This window comes from Equus caballus, chromosome X (assembly GCF_041296265.1).
Source record: "Equus caballus isolate H_3958 breed thoroughbred chromosome X, TB-T2T, whole genome shotgun sequence".
Lineage (NCBI taxonomy): Eukaryota > Metazoa > Chordata > Mammalia > Perissodactyla > Equidae > Equus > Equus caballus.
Window position 1 is genome coordinate 26,621,246 of NC_091715.1, and position 19,883 is coordinate 26,641,128.

Sequence of the window (19,883 nt, forward strand, 5' to 3'; positions counted from 1 at the left end):
CCTACCATGTTTATTCTGTGATCATATTTATACCTATTAGCTCAGTGAATTCTCAGTTCGTGTTATGTGGCAAGATTGATTCTTATGCCACTTTTGAAAATAAGTAAAATTGCAGTAATATATCCTAATTCACACAATCAGTAAGTAGCAGTACCAGAATTAGAGGCCAAAGTCAGTCAGACGGATTAGCCCTTGTGTGTGTGTGTGTGTGTGTCTGTTTAGGACATTTTAATCCCGTGAAATTAAAGGGTAATTGCTTAAGCCAATATGAGTACACACTCTATACAGTGGAAATACGTCTTCCCCCATCCAAGAAGAACAAACATAAACAAGTAATCTCTGTCTCTTTCTCTCTCTCCTTCCTCCTCTCACAACCAGATTTACAGTATCTTTCCCTAACCCACGACCAAAAAACAATCTGAGCTCTTCACTTTCTGTCATTTGTGAAGAAGACAAAATTTGACCTGCAAACATAAAATCATTCCCCTTGTCACTCCTGTGAAGAATTCAAATAAGTAAATGGCCAGGGTCTCTTGACCCACTCCCCATTGCTAACCTTGGAAATAAAACATGCTTTTTTAAAAAAATTTAAGTTTGGATATGCTAATCATTTCACTATAAAATTTTACAAAGCTATCTTTACCTCTGTGGATGCCTGGAAATCTGCGTTTTGACCGTTGGCTTAACTAAGAGTAGTGGGATTTAAGACGTGCTTTTTAAGGTCCTAAACTCTCGTGATGATCCTCAGTCTGGTCAGTTTCTCTACTGATGCTTTTTCAACTGGTCTAACCAATTTGGCAAGGCAGGCTTTATTACATGACTGAGGGGACTTTAAAGGCGCTCCATTCAGAACTTCTCTTTGAGCTCTGCCAAAGCCAAGATTCCTCACTCAGATCTTGGTGGTACTAGGGGGAAGCTTGAGCTTGGAATGGCTCTTGGATCATGCTTGCTGTACTCCTTTTCCCTTGCCCCACCCATCATTTGCCTTTAAATAAAAGCTTTATGTGAATATACCCTGTGAAGGCTGGGGAGTCTTTTCAAATATCTGCACTGGGGACAATTTCCCAGTATATTATTTCTTAGCTATGGTAAATCCTGGCAGCCCAGATTTATGTATATTTTCACACAGTTTTTATATTTTATTCTGTATTTTGGGAAAATTGAGGTATATTCTTATGTTAATGAAATATGCCTATGTTTTATTGGAACAATTGCTATGATAGATCACAAACTAATTAACCATTTTGAAAATATTCATTTAGCTTCAACCTCATCTATCATTCTCTTTTTAAATTTTTTTAAATTTAATTTTTTTTTTAATTTTTTTGATTGGCACCTGAGCTAACAATGTTGCCAATCCTTTTTTTCCCTGCCTTTTCTCCCCAAATCCCCCCAGTATATAGTTGTATATTTTATTTAGTTGTGAGTCTTTCTAGTTGTGGTATGTGGGATGCCACCTCAACATGACCTGATGAGTGGTGCCATGTCTGTGCCCAGGATCCAAACCAGTGAAACCCTGGGCCGCTGAAGCAGAGCATGCAAACTTAACTACTTGGCCACAGGGCCAGCCCTCTATCATTCTTTTATTAGAAAAATCTTTCTGCCATGCTAAAACACTAAATATACTTCTTTTTTTACATCAGAAAGTATCTCCTTGAATTTTGTTGGAGTTTTACTTGCGTCAGAAGAATCGAAATTATTCTGCTCCATAAGAAAATGCTATAATTTGACAATTCCAGGAATTATATACACTCAAATTTTCATCCATAAAAAAATTAAAAGGGTGTTCATTTCTTAAATTCTTACCAATTTTACCTTTCCCGATATTTTAGGAATTTTCTAACATTTAGAAATATCACTAAAAAATTATAATAGACTTGAAATTGAGACTTCAAATGCTAGTTTTGACAAAGGCCTGAGCTTTTTCTCCAACAGTAATAAAATGGCCCTCATAAATGGTCCTTCAGTTAGTGAAAAGAAAGAGTTTCACTGAGACAAAGGCTCTTTGTCTATAAATGACTTAAGCAACTTTTGTGCACTATGAAAATTTCCTCTTATGAGAAGGCAAGAAAGCTCCATGTAATTCCCATACTTCAACTGAGAAGAGCAATTCTTTCACCTAAACTGAGGTATTCCATCTCAAATTGTTAATGTAGAACATTTGCTAAGGGGGTCTGAGATTTAGTATTACTTCAAAAATTTGTTGAAACTTCACATAAGGCAATATGACGTTTTCAAAATTTATTAAAAAACAGAAATTTCATTTTGAGCCTCAACATTGCACCCACATGCTTGTGTGCACTCTTTCTCTCTCTCTCTTTCTCTCTCTCTCTCTCTCTCATACACACACAGAGACACACAGTAGAAGTTGTTGAGAACAGAAAATCATCAGGCTATTCAAAACCCTTATAATTGAGGGGAGTAGTTTGTGAGTTCATAGCTATGTATCTACTTATGTTTCTTCTCTGGGCTTACTTAGTTCCTGGTTAGAATTTACATCACTTTCTACCAATCCCTTCTCCACATCTTTTCCACTCTTAGTCAGTAAGTGATAATTTTCTTCTCTACCTATTGTTCTTACTATTGAAGAAAAAAAACGCTTCTTAGGGCAGCAAAGATCCTAGAGTTATCTATTTCTTTCATCAATTGAACACGGGCTTACCTCCATGGCTATAGCAATGTCATTTACTAAAGTCATGCCCCAGTTAAAATATTTTCATTCTTCCCTCCACTTACCTGAGGGTCCTAAAAAGTCCTGTTTAGGATGTATTTACACGATGAAAACAGTCCTGAGTACCTGTCTATGGAAAATTGCAGGGAGGCTGTATAAATTACAGGTTCGTGGATCCTATCCAATAGGCTTGTGATGAACCTCACGAATCAGTACTTTTACCACCTCCCCAACCTCTAAGGTAGCTTTAGAAAATAAACCACGTTTGAAATGTAGTCTCTCCTACCTTGTATTACTTATTGTTTTACATATAAAACTCTTGTTCAGGCACAGTGCATGGGATTAATAATTTATAGTGAGAAAAGAAAGAAGATGTAAACCTCTATCACTCCAGGGCTCAGACTGTAGGACCTGTTTCTAAGACCCTGAACAATTTATTAGGGTCATGAGAGCGGCAGTAACACATGTACCTGGATAGCTGCTCTACTAAGTAATTAGGCTCACCCAATTCTGTCCTAGAATACAGAGTATAATGGGATAATTGGGCATATAAAAAGACTATGCTATTTATTCATTCATTCATTCCATCAATATATTTTGAGTAACTACTATGTGATCTAGACTCTGAGTCACTTCTCACTTGGAGCTTTCACGTATTAGGGGAAAACAACCTACAAATAAATATATAGCATAACATTGATAGTGATAAATGCTATGAGGAAAAAATAAAAGCATGGAAAGAGGAAAGAGAGCAATTGTATATGCTCTCTTTGGTATATGGTATATCACAATTAACTAGGGTGTTCAGAAAAGTCCTCTCTGTGGCCTGAGTAAGGTTAGGAAGCAAGCCATGTAAAGATCAGGACAAGAGCCCTCCAGGAAGAGGGAAACACATGTGTGAAATCCCCTAGTGAGAAGCATGTTTTGTCTATCAGAAGCAAAGCTATCGGGCCAGTGCATCTGGAGCTGAGCGATAGGCAGAAGGATAGGAAAAAAGTAGCATATATAGAGAACAGATCATGTAGGAATTTGGCATTTTCTTCTGAGTGTAAAGTGAAATTATTGCAAGATCAAAGCTACTCCAAACTTCTCAACTTACTCAATTTGTAAATTCCTTAAGGACAATAATATAGCCATATGTGACCCTCACACTTGGTTCACTGTCACTCACTCCATAATAGTTACCACTGTTCAACAAGAACTGTATATTAAGATCATGGATTCCAGGCTTACAAAGCAGCCAAAAGTCATCTTGCACAACTATATGGTTCCTGCACATAGTAGGTGAACACGTTAATGAACCATGTGTCCAAATGACAGATTCTCTTTTACAACCAGTCTCATAACCTCGTCTGTGCTTAAGTACTTCTTCCAACAGAGAGCTCATCAAAGCTTTCTATGGCAATTTTGGGTATTTCTATTAGAAAGTTAAATCACACTAAAAAGTCATGTATGTACTCCCATGAATTTCAGCAAATTAAATGACTTTATTTTTTTAGTTTTGCAAATTAATATTTTATACTTGAAGAATTCACATCACTAAGCCAATTTCTTGAGGGCATGGCCATGTTTTTATTTCCTATTTCATTTTTATTTTGATGTTTGTGCAAATCATTACACAGATATTGTAGCAGTCATAAACGTTGCTCATGATTATTCTCAGATTTCCACGTTTGAGACATGCAACATGAATATACTTTGTAGTGTTCTGTAAGTAGGTGAGGCCAGGTGACTGGCTTTGGCCAATGAGTTGTGAGCTGATGTAACATATACCACTCCCTCTCGAAGTATTTAACTGCCAGACAAAGACCATTATTTTATACCATACACAAAAATTAACTCAAAATGGATTAAAGACTTGAATACAAGACCTAAAACCATAAAACTCTTTGAAGAAAATACAGGCAGTCACTCTTTGACATTGGTCTTAGCATTAAGTTTTCTTTTGAGGAAGATTGGCCCTGAGCTAACACCTGTCACCAATCTTTTTTTTCCCCCAAAGCCCCAGTACATAGTTATATATCCTAGTTGTGAGGCATTCTAGCTCTTCTATGTGGAATGCTGCCACAGCACGGCTTGATGAGTGGTGCGTAGGTCCACACCCAGGATCTGAACCAGCAAACCTAAGGCTGCCAAAGTGGAGCATGGGAACTTAACTACTTGGCCACAGGGCTGGCCCCTAACTTTTCTAATACTGTGTCTACTCAGGCAAGGGAGACAAAAGAAAAAGTAAACAAATGGGACTACATTAGATTAAAAAGCTTCTGCATGGCAAAGGAAACCATCAACAAAACAAAAAGACAACCCACCAACTGGGAGGAAATATTTGCAAATCACATATCCGACAAGGAGTTAATTTCCAAAATATATAAAGAACTCACAAATCAACAACAACAAAAAATGAACACCCTGATCAAAAAATGGGCAGAGGATATGAACGGGCATTTTTCCAAAGAAGATATACAGATGGCCAACAGGTATATTAAAAGATGGTTGACATCACTAATTATCAGGGAAATGCAAATCCAAACTAGAATGAGATATCACCTCACACCCATCAGAATGGCTATAATTAACAAGACAAGACATAACAAGTATTAGAGAAGATGTGGAAAAAGGGAACCCTCAAACACTGCCAGTGGGAATGCAATCTAGTACAGCCATTATGGAAAACAGTATGGAGACTTCTCAAAAAATTAAAAATAGAAATACCATATGATCCAGCTTTCCCAGTACTGGATATTGATGCAAAAAAAAAAATGAAATCAACAATTCAAAGAGATTTATGCATCCCTATGTTCACGGCAGCCTTATTTACAATAGCCAAGACATGGAAGCAACCCAAGTGCCCAAGTGGAATACTACTCAGCCATAAAAAAGACAAAATCATGCCATTTGCAACAACATGGATGGACCTACTATGCCAAGTAAAAAGGTCAGACAAAGACAAATACTGCACGGTTTTACTCATATGTGGAAGATAAACACATAGATAAGGAAAACAGATTAGTGGCTACCAGAGGGGAAGGGAGTGGAGGGAGGGTGAAAAGAATAAAGGGGCACACATGTCTTATGATGGATAAAAACTATACTATTGGTGGTGAACACGATGAAGTCTATACAGAAAATGAAATATAATAAATGTACACCTGAAATTTACACAATGCTATAAGCCAATATGACCTCAATAAAAAAAAATCTAGAGCTTTCTTTCCCTTTGCACAGTGACTGGAAATATTCTAGATGGTGGCTGTTTCATCAGGTCGGGTCACTGAATGACCACGATGAATAGAGTTCCCTCGCTGACACAACGCACATGTGGTTTGAACACGTTGTTTTAAGGTACTGAGATTTGGTAGCCTGACATAGAATAACTAATAGAAATGACAGTAAATATGGTTAAGTGGCCACTAACACATTCCAACAGCAGTCCTTACCCTGTGTATTGTGATACATTTGTAAATCTCCAAACTAGAATCGGGTTATCCTAGTAAGTAGCTTTAGTGTAGCTCCTAGTACATAATAATTACTCAACAACCATTTACTGAATGTAGGAATGAATGTAACTATTCATCTAACAGGAGGCTATTTAGACTTATTACCTTAATTTTTCAAAGGTCATTGAATAATAATGCCTTATTTCCTTAAAAATCAAGTGGTAAAACTCCAGTTACTAAGTTGTTAAATTTCCAGTGAAAACAATTAGCACCAGAGAAGCAAAAATGAAATGTTATCAGATATACCCAAGGCAATAATTAAATCTGAGTTATTCACGTCAGTAAACTACAAGAAATTTGAATAATAGCAACAAAATAGCATATACATTTTTTCCATCTGAGAGAAAGACTGAAACAAGAAAAAGTTTAACAAAATAGACTTCTGGTTTTACCAAAGACAATTCGACTGAAAAGTTGGTCTTTTGCTCCCAATTCATCCATTGTGTGATTTCATATCAATATTATCCTAAGAGGCATGGTTACTTCTCCTTCCAGGGACTTGTAGGGAGGAGAACAATGGATTTGAAGGCAACAACCTAAATTAAATATGCACCAGATATTTTGTTTAACTTCTATCTCCTTAAATTTTGGAATGTTCTATTAAACCTAATGGGATCCACGTATAACTACAAATAGGACTGGGTGAGAATTAAATGAGTATATATACTTGTAGTGTGTATCATGATTTGGAGTCCTAGTTATGGGAATGGGACTAGAGAAGTGGGTACAGAAGGGAAAGGGTTGTTGGAGTCAGTCCATACACCTCAATTAGAACAGAAGACACAAACTTATATAAGTGTTTAGCACTATTGGCAGTATATGTGTGTAGCTGAATGTATATAAACATGCACATACAAATAAATATGTATTTATTTATGTAGGTATTATCTAATGTATAATTATATTTCATACACTATTTGCAACTTTCTCTTTTATCTAACCATATATCAGGGCTATCCTTACAACATGGAAATAAATATATCTCTACAACATGAATTTTAAAAGTTTCACAATATTGCATTAAATATATTTACTATAAATTTTACCAATCCCATACTGATGAATATTAAGGTCTTACTTATAATAAAGACCATATATGAGCAGCTCATAGCTAACAACATACTCAACTCTAAGATCAGGAAAAAAACAAGGATGCCCACTTTCACCACTTTTCTTCAACATAGTATTGAAACCTAGTCAGAGCAATTAGGCAAGAAAAAGAAATAAAAGACATCCAAATTGGAAAAGAAGAAGTAAAACTGTCACTATTTGCAGATGACATGATATTATATATAAAAAACCCTAAAGATCCCTCCAAAAAACTGTTAGCACTAATAAATTCAGTAAAGTTGCAGGATACAAATTCAATATACAAAAATTTGTGGCATTTCTATACACTAATAACAAAGTATGAGAAAAAGAAATTAAGAAAACAATTCCATTCACAATTGCATCAAAAAGAATAAAATACCTAGGACTAAATTTAACCAAGTAAGTGAAAGACCTGTACTCTGAAAACTATCAGACATTGATGAAAGAAATTGAAGAGGACACAAATAAATGGAAAGATATTCCATGATCATGGATTGGAAGAATTAATATTGTTAAAATGTCCATACTACCCAAAGCAATCTACAGATTCAGTGCAATCTCTATCAAAATTCCAATGGTATTTTTTACAGGAAAAGAACAAACAATCCTAAAATTTGTATGGAACCATAAACTTTCACTCTTTAGAAAGCGTTTTAACTATTTCTTACTTACATCATTGCACTCGTCAGATTATTGGCCTTAGATAAATACCTAGAGTTATGAATGTAAGTCTCAGATTTTACATATTTAAAATTTTGTAATTTATTTAAAAATTATGCTCCAGAAAGGTGATATCAATTTATTCTGTCATAATCCCTTTCATAACTCATGAGATTTCCTGTTTCCTCATGTTCTAGAAAATTGTGAGTACTGTCACCCTTCTAATCTGCCTATCTGGTAGGTAAAAACAACTTCATTAAGTTGTATATATTTTATTACTAGCTAGGTGGAATGTTTTTATATACTTACTTATATACTGGCTTTTTTTTTCTTCTGTCATTTTCTGGTTCATGTTCTTTGTGAATTTTCCTACTGAGTTGTTCTGCTTTTTTTATTGATATTCTGAGTTATTTATATATACTGGGCTATTAAAATATTGTATGTTATAAATGTTGCAAATAATTTCCAAATTCATTTTTGACTTTTAACTTTATGATCTTTTATGTATAAATTCGAACCAATACATGATACAAAAAGAACTGCCTTACTAAACACCTTCACCCACTCAATAAATAATTACTATAATCATAGAATGTGAAGCAAGAAAAATACTAAGATTTTTAGGAGCTTAATAAATACTTTCTTTCACATTCATTCCTGGCTTCTAGGATCAAGCGGGCAATGAGCGATTAGTAAATTAATGGTAATACTACAATGCTTCTGGCGTACTTATTCCTCACCTGTTTGAGGTACCAAACAGTTAAAAAGCCTTTAATTGCCCAGCTCACATGAAATTCAAATGACGAAATAGAAGCAGAAGAATCCATGGGCACATCTTATTTCTAATTCTATTAATGGTCCAAAATTCCTCTTGAAATGACTTTTGGAGGTATTATAAAGTAAATTTTAATGTTTTAGAAGGAGAATTACGTATCTCAGGAAGCAGATAATTGCCACTGGATTTAGCAATCTGACCCACAATATAGCAATTTCTAATTAAAGTCCTCTTTTTATAATGCTAATCTTTCAGCCAAAAATTCCTTGAGATATGTTATAATGAAGACAAAATGTACTAAGATTTTAAATTAACCAGAGATCCCAGAGAAACCTAATAAACATTTTCATAAATGTTCACTGTAAGTAAATTTTATTGTGAAGTAATCCTATTTTTATATATAGCTCTCATCATAGGCATCATTACACCAGGAATTACTGAACTAATAGAAATAAATATTTAAAACACTAATCTTCCAAATTTGGATTTGATATAGGTAAAAGAGGAACATGACTTTCTGTAACTGAATCAGCAGACAGATGATCTGGAAATAAGGAGTCACATAACAATACCATCAACTCATCATTAATCCTTTCAAAGATAGTTTCTCTCCTCAAGGGTTTAATTTATAATATTTTCATAGTTTAAAATAATTGATGTCTGCATGCTTAGCCTAAGTTCACCATGACCCAAAATACTTTATATGAGCACTAACGGCATGTTAGTTTCACAATTACTCTAAGTTAATTACTACTAAATAAGATATCCCTTCAAAAGAATTTACCTTTTTCTTTACAGATACAAGCTCAAATGAATAAAGTTTTAGTTGAAATAAAACATTTGTCAGTAGATTTGAGACATGATTACAGTGGATTTAACACAGATTTACCTATGTTACCCTGCAAGTTTGATAAAAAATTTATGTTGATTAACTTAGCATTACTCCATTTTTGCACTAATATTATTCCTAGGCAAAGACCACAAACTAATATGTAAGGATATGTTCTGATGGAATTCTGTAACAGGAATAATCTTACATGAGTATCTGCTAACTATGCATTTCAAGAAATATATCCATATAAAATAAGTTTCCAATCAAGGTTGTCATACATCTTAGTTTTGATGTTACCTCACTTTGAGCATGGTTTCATTAAAAAATGGAGTTAATAATTTTTAATTGAGAAATAATACTAGAATACTTTCTGAAAGCAAAAAGATTATAATAAACAATAAATCAATGAAAAATAGGAAATTAAATTACTTAATGAATGTGAAACTAGTTATTTTACAGAAAATTGGAAAATGTGGTTAAATAGCTTGAAATATTTACAATCCTAGGATAGAAGTCATATTCAGCAAACTTCAAGCTACCAGGTCCTATATTTAACATTTCTACTCTGTGACCTTAGTTAAATGATTTACTATCTCTGCAATTCAGTTTCTCCGCCTATAAAATGAAGAGGATGGGGGGTGCTCCATCTGCTTAATATTCTTCATATTAAATAACACATATAAATTCTTCCCAAGTGAATTTGAAATTTCACTTGGGTTGGAAAGCAATTGATCGCCACTGCAAAACTTATTTGGTGATACTTAAGGGCAAAGATACTCTCAAATTTCTTAGTTATTCAGGAGACTAGACATTTGAAGATGTATACATGCTTACTTAAAACAACTACAGTCACCAATGAGTAGAGTACTCATTATTGAACACCTGCTAGTCACCATGCTAACTACTTTTCTCAGCTGATCACTATCCCTCTTAAGAATCTTGTAAATTGTGGCAGATTGTATTTTTTTGAGTTGAATACAATGAGATCTCTCATCCTACATACTCCTCTTACAATGCGACAATGACACTTCTCCATCAAGGGTTGGGTTTATGTTCCCTTCCCTTGAATATGGGTGGACCTGTGACCATGGAGCAAATTATACTGTGACTTCCAAGACTAAGCCACAAAATGCAATACAGCTTCCGCTTGGTGTTCTTTGGATAATTTGCTCTTGGAAGCCAGCCAGCATCTTGTGAGAGACCACAAATTACATAGAAAGATCACATGTAGATGTTTCAGCCAATTGCCTTGGCAGAATTTCCAACCTTAGTTACCAGACATGTGAGCAAAGAAGCTTTTGCAATGGCTCCAGCCTCTGCTACTGTCTTATTGCGATTGCATGAGAAGCCCTGAGCCCAGTAAACCCCCAGAATCATGAGAGATAATGACAAAAGTGACTGTTATTTTTGTAAGCTGTTAAATTTTGAGGTGATTTGCTACATGGCATTGATAACTAGAGAACAAGATAAGCATGACTATACTATACAAGTGAGCTAAGAGACAAACATTTGTATCACATAGGAAGAAGATGAATCAGAATTTTAATATACATTCTTATGACATCATGCTTCCACAAGATTTATTTTTTTCACACAAAAAAGTTAAAACAAATGTTTGGAATTAATATTCTTTAAGAGATCAAAAATAAGTTAAACAAGACATAATACATCCCATCTACATAGGCAATCCAAACAATATACTAATGATTACAAATAAGCCACCTGACTTACTTTTCAAAGATTGGTACCTGAGCTAACATCTGTTACTAATCTATGTTTATTCTTCTTCTTGTCCCCAAAGCCCTCCAGTACACAGTTGTATATTCCAGCTGTAGGTCCTTCTGGTTATGATATGTGGGACGCCACCTCAGAGCGCACAAAGGCCATGGGGCTGCCCCCACCTGACTTTCTTTTAAGATTGTTATGCAAACAGATTAGCTTGGTTCCATCCAATAATTCTTTCAACCTTTATAAACCCATCAAGCCACATAAAATGGAATGAACATGAAATAAATAGGAACTTTCAGATATCCTTGTTTTGCAGAAATTGACTCCATTTTTGTATCATCCACAGCTGCACCTCTGGGGCTAACTCTGGTATCAAGAGACAGACGGGAAAAGTCAGCTTCCAGCACAGTCGGTTAAACTATCTATCATCTTTTCCAGAAACTCCAAGCATCTTTGCCAAAAGTAAAAATTGAATTGTATTCTGCATTTTTGGATTTAGGTTACTTTTAAGTTTATATCATAATTTATAAATGTAATGCAAAATGCAGGAAAGTTGACCTACTTTATTAAAAATATCTCTTCCCCCTTAAACACTTAATTTGTGCCTGTTGCTTAAGAACAGGAGTGAAGTCTTTTTCCACATACACTATGCATTAATTATTTTTATACCACAAAAAGTAGAAAATATCTCTATTTTTGAGATGAGGAAACCAAGTCATAGAGGAACAAAATGATATATTCAGGTCCAACAGATAGTTATTAAAATAGCAGGGCTAGAGTTTGAACTGGATTAACTTTGTCTTGCCCTCAAGAGCTGTTTTCAGCTCAAAAGAAGGCTCAACTGATACTTTTAGCTATAGAACGCTCCTTTAACCATAATCTTTCCATAATTTTTCAAAGTTTCAACCCTTGGTTGTTTCCATCATAGTGCTTAAAAAAATTCATAGTCATTTTTAATTTGACTTTTAAAACATTTTGGTCTCTTTTCCTATCTACAAATTAAGCTTCATGAAAGCAGGTAGCCTGTCCATCTTGTTCACTGAAAGACTTTCAGCAACCAAAAGAGTTCTAGTACACAGTCTGTGCTCAGTACATACATACGGAGTAAATAAAGGAAATCTACACCTCTAATTTTTGGACATCTGACTCAAAAATCTGACTAAATACAAGAATATTATATACTTGACATTGAAAAATTCTAAAACACATCTGATAATGTTACTTAGCCAGGTAGGTTTCTTTTCAAACCCTTTTCCATTTCACAGATAAAAATTTGAAGGAAAAGAGTGTATTTGTCCAAAGTAATATTATTACCTATATTCTTTCTAAAGTTCCCTCCAGTTTCAAAATTCTGCTTAGAAATCTTCAGTGTACTGATTTTTAGAGCTGAGCTCAAACCTGACTATTCTGTTTCTAGGTCACTTGTTCAGTCACTTCAGAAAGTAAAAGGCTTCCACGAAGCAAATCAATGGTGCTTTTAACCTAAGGAGTGCTCCCCACTGGCTGGCTTTGCACCCTCTGTTTGCCAATTCCTCTGTACAACCTGTATTCAGTCTAAGGGACAAATCGTGTTGGGAGGGGCAACAGCAGAGACAGAGTGGAGAACTTCCTCTTCCCCCACCTCCTCCCTACACAGGAGCACTGTGCCTCAAACCACCCAGAAGTGGTTTTTTCTGCTTTAGAAGGAGCATTGCTATATTCTACTTTGCATGTTTCCAAGATTATTTCTCAGCAACTTCAGAACTAAAAAGTACATCCATTTCCTTAGTATCCTTTATCTAGCATATTAATTCGGGAGACTGCCAACCTCTACACAGTTATGATCTGAAAGTTTGTTTCTAAATCAGTTTAGGGCCCAGGTTATATCTTCCTATAGAAGAACTGATAAAAATATAATAAGGTCCTCAGATTGGACCACAAAATTTCATTTAACTCCTGATATATTTAAAGTAGTAATCACGATATTTGCACCATTTTTTGAGAACCTACAACGTGCCTACACCATGGAAGGTTCTTTATATAACTCATCTCACTTACTGCTCCTAACAGCTCTATGAATTAGTTATAATTATCGTAACAGACATGAGGCAACTAAGGTCCAGAAAGGGCAAGAAACTCTTTCAAGGCCACACAGCTAGAAAGCAGCAGAGCTGGAATGTGAACCTAAATCTCTCTGATGCCATACTTTGTGCTTGCTCCTCTGCTCAACTAGTACTTTCCTTCTCAAGAAGTGATATTTCTCTGGATAAATGTGGTTTCATAAATGAACGTTTCCCTGCTTTTGGAATATCAACTGCATGTCTCTGTTCATCTCAACAACTTTCTGGGTAATAGAGAAATTTCTGGCCTTGGGCACAATTTCCAGCAAGCCCTGGGATAGTTTAACATAAACTGCTAGCTGTCTACAGAATATCCATTTTCTTCTCTACTTCCTAAAAGAATCTGACTTAATTCAAGAATCACTCTGTTCCATTTGGCTATGTGATTCAAGGATGCCTAACTTTTGATTGGTTTAAACCAGTCATGGTAGTATATTCTGTTTCCTCTTATTGGTTTAAGTATGAGGATGTGACAAAATCCTGTCCAATTAAATGTGAGGGGAAATATGCTAGGGAGCTTCTAGGAAATGCTTCCTCATTCTTAAAAGAGGCATACATTTAGATTATAATAAATGTGCATTAATTGATAGATGGTTTCAACAACTGGGTAGCTTCTGGGAAAAATATTAAAATTGTTCTCAACTTTGCAACTTGCACCAGTTTTAGTGGGATCAACGTTTAAAAGATAAAACTAGAAGAAACCATGGGAGAATCTTTTTTAAGCACCCCTTCGATAGCAGAGCCCTAAATAAATATGACTGCCCCCCTGCCGACACAAAAAACCGTAAAAGATTAAAGAATTCCTGACATAAAATAATGACATTTTGAATGGAGAAAAATAGCACAAAAAATTCAAAAGACAAGTAATACACTGAAAATTATTTGTATTCCATGCCACAAAAAATGGCTGTTTGTAATATATAAATAATCCCTGCAAACTCATAAGAAATGATACTAGTCCTCGACTGATAAAAATTGGGAAGCATATGAAAACTTCCCAGAAAAAGAAATCATACTGGTACTTAAGCACATGTAAAGATGCTCAGTTTCTCTCACAATAAGAAAAAAAGTGAATACTTGAAATTACACATACACATAGGAGGTGGAAATGGGTAGAAAGATTGTTGAATTTTAATTACTATCTATATTTAACACACATTTAGACCTCTGCCTACGTCTCACAAGCTATTTGCTTCCTCAGTATCTAAGTTTAACACATGAGTTTCACTTATATCTCATAATCTAATAGTTTACTTATGATTTATGCTTAATGCCTCTTAGAAGTTTTCTCTATCCCCTTCGGTTTTTCAATAACACAATTAAATATTCTCAAGGAATACAGCAAACACGCGTTCTACATTGCATTTTCAAATTCTGCAGTTTGTCCAAAACATATCCAGAATATTATATTCTATACATCATATTCATTGATAGAATCATTATGGAAAACAGTATGACGGTTCCTCAAAACTTTAAAAATGGAAATACCATACGATCTAGCAATCCCACTTCTGGGTATATATCTAAAGGAAATAAAATCACTATCTCAAAAAGATATTTGCAATCTCCTGTTCATTGCAGCATTATTCATAGTAGCCAAGACATGGAAGCAACTTAAATATCTGTCAATCGGTGAATGGATAAAGAAAATGTGGAATATACATACAATGGAATGCTGTTCATCTTTACAAAAGAAGGAAATCCTGCCATTTGTGACAACATGGATGAACCTTTAGGACATTTTGCTAAGTGAAATAAGCCAGCTACAAAAATAGAAATATTGCATGATCTACGCTTATATGTGGAATCTTCAAAAAAAAGAAAGAAAGAAAGAAAAGAAAAGCCAAACTCATAGGAACAGGGAGTAGAATGGCAGTCTTGCCAGGGGCTGGAAGGAGGGGGTCATGGGGAGTTATTGTTTAATGAATACAGAGTTTCTGTTTTGCAAGATGAAAAGAGTTCTGGAGGGGCTGGCCCAGTGGTGCAGCAGTTAAGTGTGCACGTTCTGCTTCGGTGGCCCGGGGTTTGCTGGTTCAGATCCCGGCTGCAGACATGGCACCGCTTGTCAAGACATGCCGTGGCAGGCGTCCCACATATAAAACAAAGTGGAGGAAGATGGGCACAGATGTTAGCCCAGGGCCAATCTTCCTCAGCAAAAAGAGGAGGACTGGCAGCAGATGTTAGCTTTGGGCTAATCTTCCTAAAGAAACCCAAAAACAGTTCTGGAGCTAGATGGTGGTGATGGTGGTACACCTTTATGAATGTACTTAATATCACTGAACTGTACACTTAAAAATGGTTAAGAGAGTAAATTTTATGTTGTGTATTTTACCACAATAAAAAAAATGGGAAAAAAAGGAAATAATCCAGATCCAAGGTCCTGTCATATCTTACCTGGATTATTTCAAAAGCATTCTAACTAGTTTCCTTGCTTCCATCCTTGCTCCCTTTGGTCTATTCTCTACCCAGCAGCCATGTAGAAATAACGTGAGATTACGTCACTCCTCCAATAGCTTTCCACCTCACTGGTAATAAAAACCTGAGTCCTCACCACTACTTCTAAGGCTCTATGTGATCTGGTCCACTATTAGGGCTCAGACACAGTCCAATCTTTACTCGGAATTTAACTTCTTAGTGAGTCCTTTTCTGACCACCCAATCTAAAATTTTAACTTTTCTCTGCCACATATTGCATAGTCCACTTTCTTCTTTTATTTTTTTTTTAGCACTTACTATTGTACTTACTAGTAAATTTTACTTTACTTAAGCATATTACCTACATATTATTTGAAATATTACTTTACTTATACTATTTATCTTGTTCATATTATGACTCTCCCATGAGCATATGCCCTCCATTAGGGTAGGAATGATTTTGGATGTTTGTTTATTGATGAGTCACTTGGTCCTACAATAATACCTGGCATATAGTAAGTGATTAATAAATAAGTGTTAAGTGATTACGTAAACAAATACTACTCCATGTGCGAGTATTCCTATAATTAAGAATCATGGTAGAAAAAATTCAGTGTTGGTTAGTGTGAAGAACATGGGCTTGAAGTTAGATAAACCTGAACTTGAACCCAGGCTCTGCCACTTATGGGTTAGGCCTTGAAATTTGGATTAAAGTGGTCAATTTGAAAAGGAGACAAAAGTGGCTCTAGGCTGAGAGAAGCATAAAAGCTAAGATGGGAAATTGTTTTGCACCGATGGAAGAGAGTAAGTGACTTAATTTGGTTGGAATAAAGAAAACATGAAATAGCCTAGTGTGAAATAAGTGTCAAAATATAAATTGTTAATAGATCATGGAGCTTCTTGATGAAATTTAGGAGAATGGATGGAGTTGTCATAAAGGAAAAGGAAATGAAGAAAGTTTTGTGAATGATATTGTTAAAGCTGTTAATAAGGAAATTTAATCTGATTTAAGGGAGCTAAGCTAAAGAAAGTGATACTGATTGCAAAGCTAATTCTGTAATCTAGAAGACGTGTATTGAGGGCCTGAACCAGAGGGCACATATGGATATTGAGGGGATATAACTCAGTGGAGAAATGGTGTGAAGAAAGAATTGACTTTACATGTCTCATTATTGAATATCAGATCAATATAGAGACAAAAGAGCATGTCACATATTGAAGTCTCAGTGACTACTGAGTAATATCTTCATTTACATAAAAAGGACAAGAAACAGGTTTGCTAGCAATGAAACAAAGTTCACCTCAGAACATACCAGGTTTGAGAAATCCGTGGAAATCAAGGTATAGATACATACCAAAGAGTTGAAAATGAGTTGGAAGTGTGGCTGTAACTCAAGAGAGATTGGAAATGGTGAAAACACAGATACAATGGTCACCCTCATACAGCTTGATGCCAGGAGATTAAATCATATTGAGAAGAGAGAGTGTGTACAAATAAAAGGGTTATATGAGACTCATGCTCAGAGAGTTGGAAGAAGAGAAAGAGCCAGATAATGAAAGAGATATACAATATTCAGAGATAGAGAAGAACCTACTCAGTCTAGGGGCTATGAGAAAAGTATTTCAATGATGGTAGAAAGACTGAGATGTGAGAAAAAGCCATTTGATTTGGTGACTAAGTATAATTATCTGTTGAATAAATAAAGGAGTGAATAACGCATAGCCTACAGAAGGTGGTCAGTGAAAGAAAGTCTCACATAATAGTATATTAACAAGATACAATGGAGTAGTATGTTTGGGGAGAGGAGGTGCATGTCTATAGAAGTTTTGGACAGGGTGAGGCTCCAGGAGAGAGAGAGAAATTGAAGGTGAAAAAGATATTGGGGATTTTTGATGTAAGATTAAGAGTAGAAGGAGAGGAATGATCAAAGTCATAAAAATAGGAGTGAATTATAACTATAAAAAGGATGTTCTCCATCCAACGATGGATGGCAGTTAAGTGATACAATGCAGGAAAGTTAGGGGTTCACACCAGATAGTATTTCTTCTTGGTAAATTAATGAGAAAAACTCATTTATAGGCAGGGATCCTGAGGCAGGGTTAGATTGCCGCACCTCACAATGTTCATATACTGCAATGAGTATAAATCAGATTTTCCAAGTTTGGGACAGAAAAGAATAATTGATGTTTCTAAGATATTGGAACTTTTGAAGATAATTAATGAATTTTATGTTTTCCATAGGGGACAGTCACTCGGATGGCTCTCTCCCTTACTATGGAAAACTTCACCCTTCCTTGTAGACTACCAAGTAAACACTTGAATGAAATCCTCTAATGGAATCCAATTGGCCTGTCTTGACTTCATTTGAAGTGGATCAGATACAACCTGTAGGAGCTAGTGTAGGCTCAGCCTGTCTGAGAAATTCTAGAAAAAATGTTCTTAGTAAAAAGTTAAGACATAAACTTATCAAACCTAACTATGTGCAACATCATCTTCTGATATGCTTCCTTTAGAAACAGGCAGAACATATCATTCTCTACCAATTGTGATTCATGCTGCTTCTTTTCTAAAGGATAACTTAGATTTCTTTCAATGGATCATGTTAAATAAAACAGATAAGTGAATTTAATGAATATTTTATGATATATTATATATTTTGTAATATTTAGACAAAAGTAGAGTGAACAAATAGGGTCTAGCAAAATTAAATTCATTTATAATTACTTCATTAAGGAATCATACCTGAGTAACACCTTAATGAAATGGTAACGAGGTTAAAATGTGCTGCCAGAAAAGGCATTGGAGAAAACCTTCTGGAAAAGGCAAGTCAATAAAGTGATAATAAGGAGAGGAAAACTTATTTCTTTGTCTTGGCTTGTGTGCTTTTATTTTAGGAGGTACACACCTATTCTTGAAGTCTTATAAGTTTCAATGGGAGGATGGTGATAAAAAGAGCCTGGAGAGTCAGAGAGAGTCAGGAGAGTGGGAGGGAGGGAGAGGGGGAGAAAGAAAAGAGTGGATATACTTAAACTTAAAATGGGAATAAAAATAGCACCTCCCACCTCCAAGAGTCATTACAAGGATTTTACTAGTTCATATAATGTGTGCACATGGCATATGGTAAACACTCAGAAATGTGTGGCAGAATTATTTTTATTTACTGACAATGAGGAAACTGATTAAGTTTCTTGTTCAAGATTATACAACTAGCCTTTGTGAAAACGTGGATGGGGATTTAATTGAATCTGAGGCTGAGTCACAGAAATGTTCTCACCCAGTCTCCTTTGTTCAGCTTTGCAAGGAAACTAGCCAAGGATAGAGGGCAGTACCATGCCCTGAAACATGTTTCCCCGGGGGAATCTTTCAGTGTTAAGAACTTTCAGCCTCATGCATCAATTAACTGTGCCAAATAAACCTCTAATTAAATAGAACTGCTGTCTTTAAAAAAAATCAATGAGTCTCTAAAAATGTATACTTTTTAACCAATAGGATCGGGGCTATCATTTCTAAACTCCCATTCATAGTGTAGTTTTGATAAAGGACACTTCCTCAAAAACTTTTCAAATTGCCCAACTAAGCAAAATAAGTAACATTTTCTTTTAACAAGAAATTCTAGCAGATCTAGCAATTCTGGCACATTTCATTCTCATGCTCTAACGTATACAAAGCTATAATGCCTTGTGTTTTTAGGTTTCCTACATTATTGCAATGGTGGAAAGGCACTGAGAATATTCCTTACGTGGAAAGTATTAAATGGTGCATAGAATCTGACCTGGTTTTGGAGTGACTTTTTTTTATAAACATTACAGAGCCTGTTATACAAAAGTTTAAATGAGAAAAATGAAGAGATCATATGAAGAAGCTTGCCGTTATATTTTTCTTAAATAGAATATAAATACATTTTATAGAATTAAAATATAATAAAAGCATCCATATAGAGTATATATTTCCTTTACATATCTGATATCTAGAAAATCTCCCCAAATAGTGTTACTAGTAAATTTCACCCATTTTCCGATTCTTTTAAAAGTTACCTATGTAAACATTTAATGAGCTTAGTGATTTTTTATAACCACTGGTAGCCTTTGTAAAAGAGAACCTTATGGGTAATTAT

At 35.1% G+C, this 19,883-nt stretch overlaps 1 protein-coding gene across 8 annotated transcripts in view; it reads right to left on the bottom strand.

The window, feature by feature from the left end:
* Positions 1–19,883, bottom strand: part of DMD (dystrophin) — a 2,262,230-nt gene that overhangs the window by 1,426,512 nt on the left and 815,835 nt on the right. The window lies entirely within an intron of this gene.